This window comes from Bos indicus, chromosome 3, assembly GCF_029378745.1.
Source record: "Bos indicus isolate NIAB-ARS_2022 breed Sahiwal x Tharparkar chromosome 3, NIAB-ARS_B.indTharparkar_mat_pri_1.0, whole genome shotgun sequence".
NCBI classification, from domain to species: Eukaryota; Metazoa; Chordata; class Mammalia; order Artiodactyla; family Bovidae; genus Bos; species Bos indicus.
Genome location: NC_091762.1, coordinates 110,797,425 through 110,814,252, shown reverse-complemented (window position 1 = coordinate 110,814,252; position 16,828 = coordinate 110,797,425).

The window sequence follows — 16,828 nt, the reverse complement described above, 5'->3', positions numbered from 1 at the left end:
CTTATATAGGCCTGCTGGCATGGCCCCGCCTACTTCTCGATCGGTAGCTCCAATAGCCAATTGCAAGTACTGTGCTTGGTGACGCTAGGTTACGAAGATCTCATCTCTCCTATTGGCTCTCGATGAGAGGCGGGAGGAATGGAGTGGTTGAAGATTTCAGTCGGCCAATGAGCGGTAAAGGAGTTGTCTGTAGGCCACCGTGATTTGCTGGGAGATATTTGAATGGGTTTTCCAGAGCAATTTTCCCGTGAAAGCAAACAGCCAGGGCCCTATCAGCTCCTGGGGAGAGATGTTAGAAGACCCTTTTCTTTCTTGATTGCCCTTATGAGCAGACTGCTGGTATCTTTCCACAGAAAGAACAGTAGTCTCCAGTTCAAAAGCATAAATTAGCTTTGTGCTGGGCCAATGGAATTAGAGAAAAATTTACAGATTTCGTACACAGCATTTACTGATTTGATTTTGGAACCTCATTGGAGTATTGGTTCTAGCAGTGTAAGTGTCTCAATAGGCTTAAGTGAGTGTTCTTTTGCTCAAAAAGGCCTTGATTTTGTGGTATATATGTAGACTGTTTCGGAGAAAGCAATGGCAACCCACTCCAGTACTCTTGCCTGGAAAATCCCATGGACGGCGGAGCCTGGTAGGCTGCAGTCCATAGGGTCGCAAAGAGTCGGACACGACTGAGCGACTTCACTTTCACTTTTTACTTTCATGCATTGGAGAAGGAAATGGCAACCCACTCCAGTGTTCTTGCCTGGAGAATCCCAGGGATGGCGGAGCCTGGTGGGCTGCCGTCTATGGGGTCGCAGAGAGTCGGACAGGACTGAAGCGACTTAGCAGCAGCAGCAGCAGCAGCATATAGACTATTTACAAACACAAATCACAGAAGGAATTAAACATTTTTCTTAATTCTACCACAAAACACTTGATGAGCAGATTAAGATACTTTAAAATTACCATATTAAAAAATATATATGGAATCAACCAATGGACAACATCCTTCTTATTTCGAAGTGCATGAGCCATTTCCCTTAATACCTCTCCTAATTAGTGTCATCTAGAGACCTTTGGGTGGATCACTCCTCTGGTTAATATTAGCCCATGGCTCATGTCTTCTTTTCTAATTCTGTATATCAGGCACCATCTGAATGGATGACCACCCAACAATACTCTTGTCAATCCTTTACCTCCTCGACTCCAGCCATCTTTCCTTCTATCCTATGTTAGCCACCCACCCACATCGTAGTTAATCCTATTTGTTATTGCCAGGAATAACATCCCTTAGAAAATCTCTATTTTGGAATCCCAGCCAACATAGTAACTTCTGAGTCTGACTTCATCAGAACCACCACACCAGGACTTAACCTGGCAGTCCAGTGGTTAGGCTTTCACGCTCCCACTGCAGGGTTCACAGGGTTGATCCCAGGTTGGGGAACTACGATCTCACATGCCATACAGCCAGAAAAAGAAAAACAACTCCCAGATTTTCACTCTCACTTTCACAACTTGTGTCACCTAGTTTAGATGTTGCGATGGCCATAGCTCTTTCTCCATTATACTCACCTGGTAAAATTCTGTTTGTGGTTGGACCAAAGAATTCACCTTCTTTAACAAGGGCTGAGGCTTTCACTTTAAATTTTGACCACGGTTCTCGAAAGGGCGTTAGGCTTTTCCTGTCAATCTTACCGAATTTCCCTAGTAAGTTCACTTTCTCTCTTCCAGAGATAGTGTATTTCATGCTTTCTCTGTTCAAACTCCAACACTCTGTTCTGTCACACCTCCATAACTAATGACTTCTCATATTTCTTTGAGAAAATAAGAATCACTGCATAGGAACATTCTCATCCAGCTAGAAGCCACCAAACTACTTGCATCTGTGTCCATCATCTCTGACTTCCTTCCTGATATCATGAAAAGTATATCTCTGCCCCTACCAAAGGGCAAGCCCTAGGCCCCCACCCACCACTCCTGCCCCAGTGATTTGGATTCCATGCTACACCCCCCGTGCCGTCTCAGGGAATTTTCTTTGCTGTATCATCAGTTACTTCTACTGAATCATTTCCATCGTAAACAAAACCTTCTCTTTACCCTATCATCTCATTTCTTCCACTATTTGCAACAGCATTAAAATTGTCTATGCTCAGTTCAGTTCAGTTCATTCGCTCAGTCGTGTCTGACTCTTTGTGACCCCATAGACTGCAGCATGCCAGGATTCCCTGTCCATCAGCAACTCACAGAGCTTGCTCAAACTCATGTCCATCGAGTCGGTGATGCCATCCAGCCATCTCATCCTCTGTCATCCCCTTCTCAGGTGAGAGCAAGTTAAAAGAACTAAAAGGTAGCCAGTATGACTGCAGCAAAGAATGCAAGAAGGAGAGATAACTGGAGAGAAATGGGATGGGAATGGAGGTTCACCTTCAGAATTTAGGAGTTTGTAATTTTTTTTTTTCCTACGGGCAATATGAAGACAACAAGTGGTTTTAAAAAGAAGAGTAAGAAGCATCAGATTTGCTTCTTTAAAAGATAATTTTGATTGCTACCTGGAAAACAGAAAGAAAGGGCAGTAGTGACACCATGTTTAGGGCCCACTGCTTTGGGAGCACGGTGAACAAAGTAAGTCAGAAAGAGAAAGACAAATACTGTATGATATCACTTATATGTGGGATCTAAGTGTGACGCAAATCAACGTATCTATGAAACAAAAACAGACTCAGATATAGAGAACAGACTTGTGGCAATGGGGGTGGGTGGTGGATGGGAGCAGGGGAGGGAAGGCGTGGGTGTTTAGGATTAGCAGAGGCAGAGTTTATAGATAGGATGGAGAAACAACAAGATCCTACTGTGTGTGTGCTTAGTCTCTCAAGCATATCTGACTCTGCAACCAATGTAGCCCCCCAGGCTCCTCTGTCCATGGGGTTTTTCAGGCAAGAATACTGGAGTAGGCTGCTATTTCCTTCTCCAGGGGGATAGTCTCATTCCAGGGATTGAACCCACCTTTCCTGTGTCTCCTGCGTTGCATGCAGATTCTTTACCCACTGAGCTATCAGGGGAGCCCCTACTGTGTACACAAGGAACTATATTCAATCTTCTGTGACAAACCATAATGGAAAAGAATATCAAAGGGAATAAATATATGTACGTATATGTACACTTTGTTGTAAAGCAGAAATTAACACAACATTGTAAATAAACTATTTATTTTTAATAAAATTTATTTAAAAAATAAGAGCCATTACTAACCTTGCCTCTTTGAAAATATACTAACCAGACATTTGTTACTGAACTCAATTTGTCTTCTGGCCTATAACATTCAAGAGCTTCTGATTTTTTTTTTTTAAAACAATAGCTAGTATTTATTGAGCACTTAACAACTATACTAAACACCTAATCTTCACAATTTCCCTAAGGAGTATGTCAGAAAAGTACAGAACCTTGGGACAAGGCCCTGGAGATGGAACCAGAGCCTTAAAAACTGTTATGCTTCATTCATTCGTTTAGCATATTAAGCATTTCTGTGCTCTTGTCTGTTACGTACCAATGGTACAGACTTAAAGAACTCTGACAGAATCTCAGTGCAACAGAGGAAACAGACAATAAACAAAAGAAAGAAACAAGATAAATACTAGAAATCGTAAAGAGAACTCTCATGTATATTACATCACATATGGAATGGCATTACAGAGAGGGGAGAAGACTTTTGAGGTGACGTTCAATCTGACATAGAAGAATGAAGAAGCCATAACTCTGCAGAAAGTTGGGGGAAGAGCACTTGGAGCTGGGTAAACAGCAAGTTCAAATACCTTGAGGCAAAAACCATGCAGACAAAGTAACTTGATAAATCCTAAGAAAAGACAGGGGCTTCCTGTGGATGGGGTTTGGGAACCAGAGAGATAAGAATGGGGAAGCAGACGGGGGCCTTTTAAATCTTGGTAAGGTGTTTGGTGAGTCTGAGTGAACTCCGAGAGTTGGTGATGGACAGGGAGGCCTGGCGTGCTGCGATTCATGGGGTCGCAAAGAGTCAGACACGACTGAGCGACTGAACTGAACTGAAGGTGTTTGGATTTTTAATCTAAGAGCAACAAGAAACCACTGAAGGCCTTTAAATAGGGGAAGGAAAATGACATCTGAATTGCTTTTTCCTAAAAGTTCACTCTAGCTGCTGAATGGAAACTGAATTAGAGAGGACCCAGAAAGAAAGCAAGGAGAAAAGTTATAAAGTGGTTGCATTGAGACTTCCCTGATGGTTCAGTGCCTGAGACTCTACACTATCAATGCAGGAGGCCAAGATATGATCTCTGGTCAGAGAACTAGATCCCATATGCCACAGCTAAGAGCCAGCATAGCTAAATACATAAACATTTTTTTTAAAAGGTAGGTACAGTAATTTAGGTGAGAGATGGAGGTAGAAAAGATCAGGTTGTAGTGACATTTGAGATATATTTCAGAGGTAGAAATGACTTTTTAATTTCATGCAGAGGATAAATCCCTGTTATTGTTAACTATATGATGCCATTTACTATGCTGGGGAAGACTGGAAGGAATATGTTAGGTTGATAAAGTCAAGAGCTCTAGATTGGACATATTAAATCTGATACGCGAGCTAGAGCTCTGAATGGAGATGTCTAGTAAGTAGTTGGATATATAAGTTGGGAACTCAGAAGAGAGATCTACCCTATCAAGTAAGTAAAAATGTAAAGATTATTAATATTTAGAAGGTGCTTGAAGTCTTGAAGAGACTATCTAGATCAAAAGAGAGCCTGGTTGTTAAAGTGAGTCCAAAACTGAGATGTGAACTATCTCATCATTTAGAAGTCTTAAGAGGAAGAAGTCAGCAAAGGAGACATCATTGAGGCAAGGCGAAAATCATCCGAGTGTCATGTCACAGAGGTCAGTGAGAAAGTGTTTCATCAAAGAGTACCATCTATGCTGAATGTTGCTACCCTTCTTAGCACGTTTTAGTTAGCTCCTATCCATCTTTTAGGACTTAACTTATACCTACCCTTCCCTGAAGGCCTCCTGTGACCCCAAAGAAAGACCAAATTGCATCATTTGATTGGCATCCTGAACTTACACTCTCATAACACTCATCCCACTCCATTGTACAGACTTTCTAAATTGTACTCTTTAGTCTATAAGATCATGAGGGCAATGATTGAGATTCTCTTTAAACCACCAAATCCCTGCAACCTGGTGGTGGAAACTCAACATATATTTGAATGAATGAATGAACAAATCCATTAGTCTCCCTTTTCTGAGCAATTGAAGAATGGCCCCAGTCATAAATGACTAATTTCTGATATTAAACACAACTCCATAGTTCAAATATGTGGAAAATTATGCTGAATGGCATGTAGAACAATATTCAATCTATAATACTCTGAATGTGGATGAACTTACAATTCAAATTATAATTTCAATAATAAAAAGTATAATAATTCTCTGGTTTGACTTTTTATAAGGCATAGAAAGTAGGGGGTGGAGATAATATGCTTGATAAAACATATTGCCACTCCCTAATGAATATTAATTGAATTGGCTAAATTTACATCTTCAACTGTATCCCAAGGCCTGAGTTACCATGTTGGTCAGCTTAATTTGTGTTAATTAGCTTTGTAGTTCCAACTTTGCAGAGGCTATTCAGTTTCCAGATCTATCAGCACAGATCTATCTCTGTAGCTTCACAAACACAATAGAAGCCTCAAGTTATTTTGGAGCAGAAAAGAGGGCACCTGAGGTCCCCAAACCCACTCTTCCCAGTAATAAGGGGTTCCTAAGTGAAAGAAAATGTTAGTCATTCAGTTGTGTCTGACTCTTTGTAACCCCATGGACTATAGCCCGCCAGGCTCCTCTGTCCATGGAATTTTCCAGGCAAGAGTACTGGAGTGGGGTGCCATTGCCTTTTCCACCTGAGAAGCTGCTGCTGCTGCTGCTGCTGCTAAGTCGCTTTAGCCGTGTCCGACTCTGTGCGACCCCACAGACAGCAGCCCACTAGGCTCCTCTGTCCCTGGGATTCGGGCCCAAATGGCAAATTCTAACAGTGTAGTAAAGATACTCACCACTAGGTGTCTCAGTGGCTATGCCACGTCCTCCACGTCAAGCAGCCAACTGCACAAACTCCAGTACTCTGTTATGGAACCTTCAAGCAAATATCCTATAGGAAGGGTTGGTTTCAATACCTGAGTAAGTCTTCCAGCAGATCTAATCAGAATCTAGATCGCATCTCTCAAGAGAAACACTGGATTAACCAAAGTGTCTCACTCAGTATGGCTTTCCTTTGCTAAGGGAAAACATGCTGTGTTGGTGGAACATTCATTTATTTATTTATTTCTCTATTTACTTGTTTATGGGTTGGGGGAGAGGGAAGGAGACTTGGCTTGAAGTGATTATAATGTTCTACCTGATTTTGATCACCTCTTAGCCCTACAGTGAGCTACGTGTCCTTCCAGGCCCTCCCCACACAGGTACTTGAAGGTATCATCACTCTGCAGCTAAGCTGAGCCACCAGGGAAGTCCAAGAATACCGGAATGAGTAGCTGATCCCTTCTCCAGTGGATCTTCCTGACCCAGGAATCGAACCAGGGTCTTCAGCATTGCAGGCAGATTCTTTACCAACTGAGCTATCAGAGAAGCCATAAACTGACCACTCGGATTGATTTTTTAAAACTGAGGTGTAGCTGATTTACGAGGTTGTGTTATCTCTGGTGTACAACAAAGTGATTGAGTTATAATGTACATATATTGTTTTTCATATTATTTTCCTGGATTGATTTTAAATATCAAAGAAGTTAAGAGTTTAAAGAATTATCAAAGGGAGGAAGATAGCTCAGAGATAGAACCATATATATGAATTTTTTCCATAAGGGAACATCAGAGATCAATGAGAAAGGAATAGTCAATAAATGATATTAAAATAACTAGTTTATGAAAAAATTACCAAACTAATTCTATATAGGTGGATTAAAGAGATAAATATACTTTTAAATCAAATCCTGAAAGAAATAATGAGGAAAAAATCGATGTGAATATCAGATCTTTGTCAGGAAGAGAAATTTCTAAGGTTTAATATGATACAAATAAACTACAAAACAAAATATCAATAAATTTCTGTGCATGAAGGTTAGAAATCACCGTGTGAAAAAAAAGACAAAAATTAAAAGTTACACTGAAAAACTTAATTGCAAAGAAAAATTATAAGTGGTGAATATCTTTAATATATTAATATAAGTAATTTATACAATTTTATAAAATCATCAAGATCTCAGTAAAAAATAGCCAAAATAAACGAACAAACATATGGAAAATATTCATCTTCACTGATAATTCCAAAAATGCAAATAAAAATTAGATACCATTTTTCATCTAAGTTAACACAAATTGTGGACTTTTCAGTGGTTAGGACTCTATGCTTCCACTGCCAGGTTTGGAAGAGGTTTGACCCCTGGTCAGGGAACTAAGATCCCATAAGCCATGTAACATGGCCAAAAATTTTGAAAATAACAATAAAATTAAAAATAATTTAAAATTTTAAAAATTAACAAATTGAAACAGTCAGTTTTCATACAACCCTTTTGGAAAATAATGTAGCATATCATTTAGCAAATTCATCCTTCTTTTCTCCTCCATCAATCTCAAGTCTTCTTCTTCTCCAAGCTTCCTTCCCCTCTTTCATTCGTTCATTTTTATTCAACAAATACCTTTTGTATGCCTGCGAGGCGCTGGAATCTAGCCTAAATTCTAAATACAGTAAAAAACTTTATCTTCAATTTTGTTCATCTCAACATGATCAGTAATAGCCTCAGATTGAAAACATCCTACATTTTCATCCATAGACAAGGTGACCAAATGTCCTGTTTTGCTCCTGACATTCTTGGTTTATGCCTGATGTCCCAGAGTAATTATTAAACGGTGCCCCCATTTAGACAACTTCCTGGCTGATGGCAGTGAAGTATTTTGAGGAAGGACCAGCTTTTTTAATTTGTACAAAAGCAGCACTAGGATTAGCCACTGCTGATCAAGTTATGGAGATAGGGTGATTTCTGGTGTTGCCTCTATTTTTCTATAATTTCTGGATTTTCTAAAATGAAAAGATAAAATATCTTCTATGCATATGGGGCTTTACATGCATTAACTCATCTAATTTTCTCAACCCTATAAGGCATACCTCATTTTATTGTGCTTCACTTTATTATGCTTTTTACAGATTAAAGGTTTGTGGCAACCCTGCCTTGTCAGATAATAGTTAGCATTTTTTTAATTAAGATGTACTTTATTTTAGACATGCTATTGCACACTTAATAGACAACAGATTAGTGTGAACATAGCTTTTATGTGCATTGGGAAACCAAAAAAATCATGTGACTCACTTTGTTGCAGTACTGTGTGTATTGCAGTGGTCTGGAGCCACGCCCATAATACCTCCCAGGTGGGCTTGTGCTTAGTTGCTTAGCTGCCTCCGACTATTTGCGACCCTAAGGACTGTAGCCCATCAGGCTCCTCTCTCCATGGGATTCTCCAGGCAAGAATACTGGAGTGGGTTGCCATTGCCATTCCCTTCTCCAGCAGATCTTCCCAACCCAGGGATGGAAGCCGGGTCCCCTGCATTGCAGGCAGATTCTCTACCATCTGAGCCACTAGGGAAGCCCATCTGCAAGGTATGCTTATAATTTTTTTTCCCTCTATCTTTAAAAAAACAATGAAATGAGTGAGGCAATTGAAGTACTGAGAGATTTCTTACTTAGAGTCACAAATTTACCAAGTGGTAGAACCAAGATTTATACCTAAGCAATCTATCTTCATACCCTTAAACACTACAGTATCCTGCCCATAGGGACAACTATATCCCATTGAGCTTGTTTTTCACTTATGGGGGAATGTCGACTACCTATGTAAATATTATCTGAAAAGTGCTTACAAATAGTAGCCCCAAAAGGTCTCCGTTTATTTCTGAGAAACATAATATTTATGTTATAAAATAGTTGATTTTTTAGAAATTTAAGATGCAAAAATTATAAACTGTAAGAATCCCAAACACAAAATTATGAATGTCCTTTTTAATATATATTTATATTTCCATTTAAATTTCAACACATTAAGTACACATGATTAAAATACTTGTTTTAAATGTGTTGGTAGAGGGACTTCTCTGGTGGGTCCAGTGGTTAAACCTCCATTCTTAAACTGTAGGGGGCGCAGCTCAATCCCTGGTCAGGAAACTAAGATTCCACATGCCATGTGGCAAAACAAAAAAAAACGTGTTGGTGGACAAATAATATTTTTCTTTCACGATTAATTAATTTAAAGTGAATTAAACAATATGCATTACCAAGTAAGGAAATGTTAAAAAATACTTTATGAGTGTTATTGAGAATTTATAAAAACAACTGTTTAGTGCTAATTTTAATTATCTGTTAATCTAAATTGTTAAATAACTTCAAGTCACTTTTTAAAAAAATCATATACTACAAAAGGGCAAATTTTAAATAACCTCCTTAAAGGGGACCCTGGAATACTGAAGTATCACCTTACCAGTCTGAATAATACTACATTGGTGCCAATTAAATTCCCTTTCACGGGCTTGAGTGTTTCCAAGTCACCTCGGCTACAGATTCGTAGCCCATGTTAAAGACTGACTGTAGATGCCTCATCCGTCATGTGTTGACATTTCCTAGTTTCATTCTCAGATGCTGAAAGTAGCATAGGTCAGCTGTGGAATGAAGCAGATTCAAGTTTCCATTCCAGTTCCATCTCAGGTCATTTGTCCCTAGGCGAGTTTCTGAACCTCTCTGAGCTTCAGTTTCCTCATTTGTAAAAGGATAAGGGTAATAATACCACCTGGGATGAAGTAAAGTGGGTCATAGTCTTAACATAGAGGCTGGCTTCTGGTAAATTCTCAGTTGAAGTTAGTTATTATTATCTATGTGACATCCAAGTTCTGGGAACCCAACTCAGGCTCTTATGTGGTGACCCTGGTTAGACAGGAACAATTTTGAAAATAACCTCTCTGCTTTGAGTACTTCATTGAGTAAAGGACACAATGAAAGCACAGCTTGTGTGATGTTTCCCCAAGAGAATGCAAAGGAACAATCTAGAAGGGTAGGACAAAGCAGGCAAGATCATCAGGGCTGGTTGGGTTTTGGCAGGCATGCTACACACTGCAGGGGTGTATCTGGGGCAAGCTGGAGTGAATTTTAATATCTTTCAGACCACAATATCTTCCTGGACTTTTGACACTAGTGAAAGCCAGTTTGGGTACTGGCCCTCTCCTGCTGGTCACTGGAAATACAGCATGAGCAGCAAAAGAGCCTTTGTCTCATTTGCCTGCCCTCACACAGGCCCAGAATGTGGCCTTTGCTCTAGGTTAAGTCCCACTATTCAAGATTCTTATCTTCTCCCAGCAGCCTAGAGTTATTACCATGGGCGAGAGACAGCAGGAGGTCGCTGCCTCCATTTCCCTTTGCCATTTTTCAAAGTTTAACTCAGGCTCAGGGCTATAAGGATTAAATGAGATAGATAATGCATATTTAGTACAATGCCCACTACAAAATTTTGGCTGTTATTCCTGTGCATCCCCATGCTCCACGACCTGGAATGCAGCAGACATTGGTTGATTACAGGTCATCTTCCCTGGCCTTTCTCAGGCAGGGCCTGTGACTTCCTCCTTTTTTGTTCCTAAACACTCTGTTCTGGGTCTGTCACTGTGCTTGATCACTCTGCATTGCATTTCTACTGTCTGCTGACTTGCAGATTTCCTCCACAAGGCTGTGAGTTCTTTGAAGTCTGAGACTACATCCTTTATCTGTGAATTCAGCCTGTGAAATCATATCTTAGATGAATTATGAATGTTTCATGACTGTTAAATAAAGCAAAGTACATCGAAAAAAAGTATGCATTGCGAAATTTTTATAGATCTGGATATGAATCCTAACCTTGGGAATAAAGCTGTGTGTCCCTAGTAAGTTACTTTGCTCACAGTTTCCCTTTCCTCACCCCCAAAAGAAGGGTGACCTGTAACTCCCTCCTAACATTGTTGTGAGGATTAAATAGAATAATGTAAGAAAAAATATAAACCCCCTCCAAAATCTGGCCAATTTTAGGTGCTCAGTAACTGAGTTCCTACTGTAAATTGAGTTTACACTAATACACTAAAGAATTGAAAATGCAAATCTGGACTCTTAAGTCTCCTTCATTTGTAACATTCTCATGGAATAAGGAGGTATGAGATAAATGTAAAGTAATGCGATGATGTCTCTGGCTGAACAATGGGTGTTTAGCTGAAGGAAGAGTCTAATGTGTTATTACTGAGCTTAATTAAGTCTTCTCCGCTATTCTACCATAATGGATGAAAATACATTCTCTTTGGGGTTAATTCAAGAACACTCCTCCCAGGAGGGAAAGCCTGGGCAGGAGCTTCACTCCCCGACTTGAGGCAGCAACATTTCTTCTTAGTCCTCTTCCCAGACACTAATAAACCCTGCTAAGTGCGTCCTCCTCCTCCCCTGGGGCTTCTCTCTGAATCACCCCAACCAGAACAGGCTGGCAATATGACTCAAGATTCATCAGGCCTGGTGAATGGCTGCAACAAGGGCTGGGGGACTGAGGGAGAGGGCTGACTTTAAATAAACACGAATCCTATTGGACAGAGGATAAAAGAAGAGAAGCGAGGTAAACCTCAGAGGCAAACGGAGAGATATTCCTTGGAATGCTCATGGAAGCCAGATCCCAGGGTTGCTCAGTAGCTCCTCCCCAAGTCTTGCATTACCCACCTGCCACCCCTCCCCCACTGCCTTTTCACGGCTGCTGAATTTAGACCCTGAACCACGTGCTGTGCCTGCTGCCTCTTGAGAACCCTCGCGGGAGTGAGAATCGGATGTTTCTGAAGCAGCCGGGGAATCCGCTGCACGAACAGCCTGCTGCTTCTGTTTTCTACCATCGGCTCCATTTATTTGGGGGTAAACGAAGCAGTCACGCAAGAGATGTTGCTAGGAGGAAATGGGCTAAAATTCTGAAGAGTTTATTCACAAAACTGGATTAGATCTGTCACCCTGCCCCAACCCCTGTGAGTTATCATTCTGGGACTCATCTGCCAGTGTCCACTCCCCGCTTTCCCTTTCCCATAGCCTTCCCACTGCCCTTCAGGGGAGAATGGTCTCTTCTACCCTGGCAGACTGGTGGTTAAGACTCCATGCTTCCAATGCAGGGGGCCTGAGTTCAATCCCTGGTCAGGAAACAAGATCCCACACACCCACAGCCAAAATAAATAAATAAATAAAACTCAAAATTTTTTTTTGTTTTTCAGAAAGTTACCTCAGTCTCACAAGTCTGAGACGTGATTTTGAAAAAGTTCAGAACTCTTAGTTCTTATCTGAAATACTAGCATCTTTTCTTGGGAAGGTTTGTCCAACTCCATAAGAAAATTGCTCTATCCCTTGCTTCTCATTCTCTTAAAATTTGCAAGGAATTGTCTACCCTAGATGTCTTTTGTATATGTCTTTTAAAAGAAATCAGTTCCTTTTAATGAAAGAAAAACAACAAAACCAAAAATGTTTCAGGACAGACAGAACTCACTCCTGAGAGGTCAGCATAGCTTTTAAGCAGTACATAGAATTCTAGGACCAGACTGTGTGTTTGAATCCTTGGTCTGCTGCTAACTAGTTATATGCCTTTGTCAAGTCTCTTAACCTCTCTAGGCCTTGAGGGAGATTTCCTTATCTGTAATCAGAGATGATAATAATGGTGTTGATACTTACTTTTAGAATTAGGAGGATTAAGGGAGCATTTACAGCATATAGAACAGCACATGAGACCTGCTAGAAAAACATGGTCTATGATTTTACTAGAAGGTAGTTTTGAACTCCCAGAGAAGGCAATGCACCCACTCCAGTACTCTTGCCTGGAAAATCCCATGGAGGGAGGAGCCTGGTGGGCTGCAGTCCATGGGGTCCAGAAAAGTCGGACACAACTGAGCGACTTCACTTTCACTTTTCCCTTTCATGCATTGGAGGAGGAAATGGCAACCCACTCCAGTGTTCTTGCCTGGAGAATCCCAGGGACGGGGGAGCCTGGTGGGCTGCCGTCTATGGGGTCGCACAGAGTCGGACACGACTAAAGCGATACAGCAGCAGCAGCAGCAGCTTTGAACTCCATTATATAGATGACAACTGGGACTGGTATCCTAGGTCTTTAATTGCTCAGCCACTCTGATACTTTGTGACAAACCATCATTCCCAATTCATACAAACCTTTTACCATTCTCCTACTCAGCCACCTGAATGCTTGTTCTTTCAAGAGTCAAGTACCTCCCACCCTTGAAAGAAGAGACATGAACCCCTCTGGTCAGAACTTCTGTTTTAATGAAACTGAAGTGGCTCCATTTCTAGGTTTGAAGAGATTTCAGTTTATGGAAATGAGATCGTTAGCAGAGTTGAATGAAGAACAGCTCTCAAAAGAAAGACAAAAGAACTGACCTGTGAATTAGAAGCATCCACAGAATCCATAATCATACAAACAAAAGATGAGTTTCAGTGCCTTGAAATTCAGCTTCTGGTACTTTGAAAAAGTCACTGATGTCCCTTTTGAGGCAGTCCCCACCTTTCTTTACTTCTTATCCTTCTTCAGTTTTTGTAATTTCTTCTTGGCTTTGCACCAAAGCCTTCAAGCTCGGGGACAGTGGCAAGGACACTGTTTAGAGGATACAAGGAAGGGGGAATTCCTTGGCAGTCCAGTGGTTAGGACTCAGCGCTTTGACTGCAGTGGCTAGCCTCGATGTGAGGCCAGAAAAAGAAAGAAAGGTTACAAGGTAAAAGTTATCATCATAAGAAAAAAAATTCTAAGTGTGGTGATGGATGTTAACTAGACTTATTGTGGTGGCCATTTCACAATATATGTGTGTGTAAAGTCGCTTCATTCATGTCCAACTTTTTGTGACCCCATGGACTGTAGCCTGCTAGGCTCCTCTGTCCATGAAATTCTCCAGGCAAGAATACTGGAGTGAGTTGCTATTTCCTTCTCCAAGGGATCTTCCTAACTCAGGGATGAAACTCATGTCTCTGATGTCTCCTGTATTGGTAGGCAGGTTCTTTACCACTAGCACCACCTCACAATAGATACAAAAATCAAATTATTATGTGCACATGAAATTAATATACTGTTATATGTCAATTATATTTCAATGAAAAAAAATTTTAAGATTACAAAGAAGCTTTACTACAACAAAAAACAATGGAGATAATACATAGGCCAGAAAAGACGAAGTAAAAGGGATGAAGTCTACCAAAAGCTGCTGGGCCAGACTTATTTTCTCCACCCCCCCCCCCCTTTTGTTTTTCTATTTGCTTTTTAAAAAAAATTTATTTTATTTATTTGGCTGCTCTGGGCCTTTATTGCAGCATGTGGGATCTAGTTCCCCAACCAGGGATCGAACCCAGGCTCCCTGCATTGGGAGCATGGAGTCTTAGCCACTGGACCACCAGGGAAGTCCCTGCTTTGTTTGTTTGTTTGTTTGTCAATTGAAATATAGTTAACTTACAATGTTGTGTTAATTTCTGCTGTACAGCAATGCGACTCAATTATACCTATATATTTTTTCATATTCTTTTACCTTATGGTTTATCTCAAGGTATTGAATATAGGTCCCTGTGCTATAAAGTAGGTCTTTGTTGTTTTCTACTTGCTTTCTTAATGCTAAGTGTAAACTACATTACAAGAGGAGAGACGATTCTGGGGAGGAGGTAACAGATTTTAAAAATGCAGAAAAGTTAATAATGTTTTTGTTTCCTTCATGATGAATATCTAATTTATCTTTTTAGTAATTGATTTCTTGGTTTCCTCCATTACTCCCCTACAATATAAACTCCAGGAGGGCAAGGAACAGGCCCTTCAGTCTTGGCTTATCCTTGTATCTATGGCAACCAACACAATGCCTGGCATGATGTTATAGATTTTAAACATAGAAAACACTCTCTTAAAATAATACAAGGAAATATTGGAAAACATTTAGTTTTAAATTCTTGGGGGGGGGCATGAAACCTTTCTATAACAAAAAAGAAAATCAAGAAGCCAAGACTGACTAAACACACACACACACACAATTTTCCACCTGAAAAATAATAATAACCACCACTTATGTGTCACTTTATATGTTCCAGCTTCTGTTCTAAGCATTTTGTATCTCTTAATTCATTTATGCATCCTAATAGTCTTCTGATGCAGGCACTATTATCATTTCCCTTTTACATATAATGAAACTGAGGCTCAACAAGATTAAATACTTTGCTCAAGATCAGCTACTAAATTGTGGAGCCTCAGATTAGATCTCATGCAGCCTAGTTCCAGGGTCCATGTTCTCAACCACTGTATTACAGTTACTCTAGAAAAATAATGTAAAAAAATTTTTTTAAATAACCAAAAGACTGGGAGAAAAATTTTGCAACATATATACAAGACAAAGCCTTAATATTTATAACAATTAAGAATTTCTAGATGAAGGCTGGATTTAGAATGTTCAGATGTTCAAGATGGATTTAGAAAAGGCGGAAGAACCAGAGACCAAATTGCCAACATCTGCTGGAACATTGAAAAAGCAAGAGACTTTGAGAAAAATATCTACTTTTGCTTTATTGACCATGCCAAAGCTTTTGACTGTGTGGATCACAACAAACTGTGGAAAATTCTTCAGGAGATAGGAATACCAGACCACCTGATCTGTCTCCTGAGAAATCTGTATGCAGGTGAAGAAGCAGCAGTTAGAACTGGACATGGAACAACAGACTGATTCCAAATTGGGAAACAAGTACGTCAAGGCTGTGTATTGTCAAAATGTTTATTTAACTTATATGCAGAGTACATCATGTGAAATGCTGGGCTGGATGAAGCATAAGCTGGAGTCAAGATTGCCAGGAAAAATATCAATAACCTCAGATATGCAGATGACACCAACATGGCAGAAAGCGAAGAAGAACTACAGAGCCTCTTGATGAAAGTGAAAGAGGAGAGTGAAAAAGTTGGTTTAAAACTCAACATTTAGAAAACTAAGATCATGGCATCCGGTCCCATCACTTCATGGCAAATAGATGGAGAAACAGTGGAAACAGTGACAGATTTTTTAGGGGGTGTTCCAAAATCACTGCAGATGGTGATTGCAGCCATGAAATTAAAAGATGCTTGCTCTTGGAGGAAAAGCTATGACCAACCTAGACAGCATGTTAAAAAGCAGAGACATTACTTTGCCAACAAAGTTCTGTCAGTCAAAGGTATGGTTTTTCCAGTAGTTATGTATGACTGTGAGAGTTGGAATATAAAGGAAGCTGAGTGCCGAAGAATTGATGCTTTTGAACTGTGGTGTTGGAGAAGACTCTTGAGAGTCCCTTGGACTGCAAGGAGATCAAACCAGTCAATCTTAAAGGAGATCAGTCCTGAATATTCATTGGAAGGACTGATGCTGAAACTGAAATTTCAATACTTTGGCCACCTGATGTGATGAACCAACTCATTGGATAAGACCCTGATGCTGGGAAAGATTGAAGGCAGGAGGAGAAGGGGACAACAAAGGATGAGATGGTTGGATGGTATCATTGACGTGATGGATATGAGTCTGAGTTGGCTCCAGGAGTTGGTAATGGACAGGGAAACCTGGCGTGCTGCAATCCATGGAGTCGCAAAGAGTAAGACACTGAACTGACTGAGATGAAGGCTAAGTGCTGAAGAATTTATGCTTTTGAACTGTGGTGTGAGAGAAGAATCTTGAGGCTCCCTTGGACAGCAAGGAGATCAAACCAGTCCATTTTAAAGGAAATCAACCCTGAACATTCATTGGAAGGACTGATCAGGTAGCATG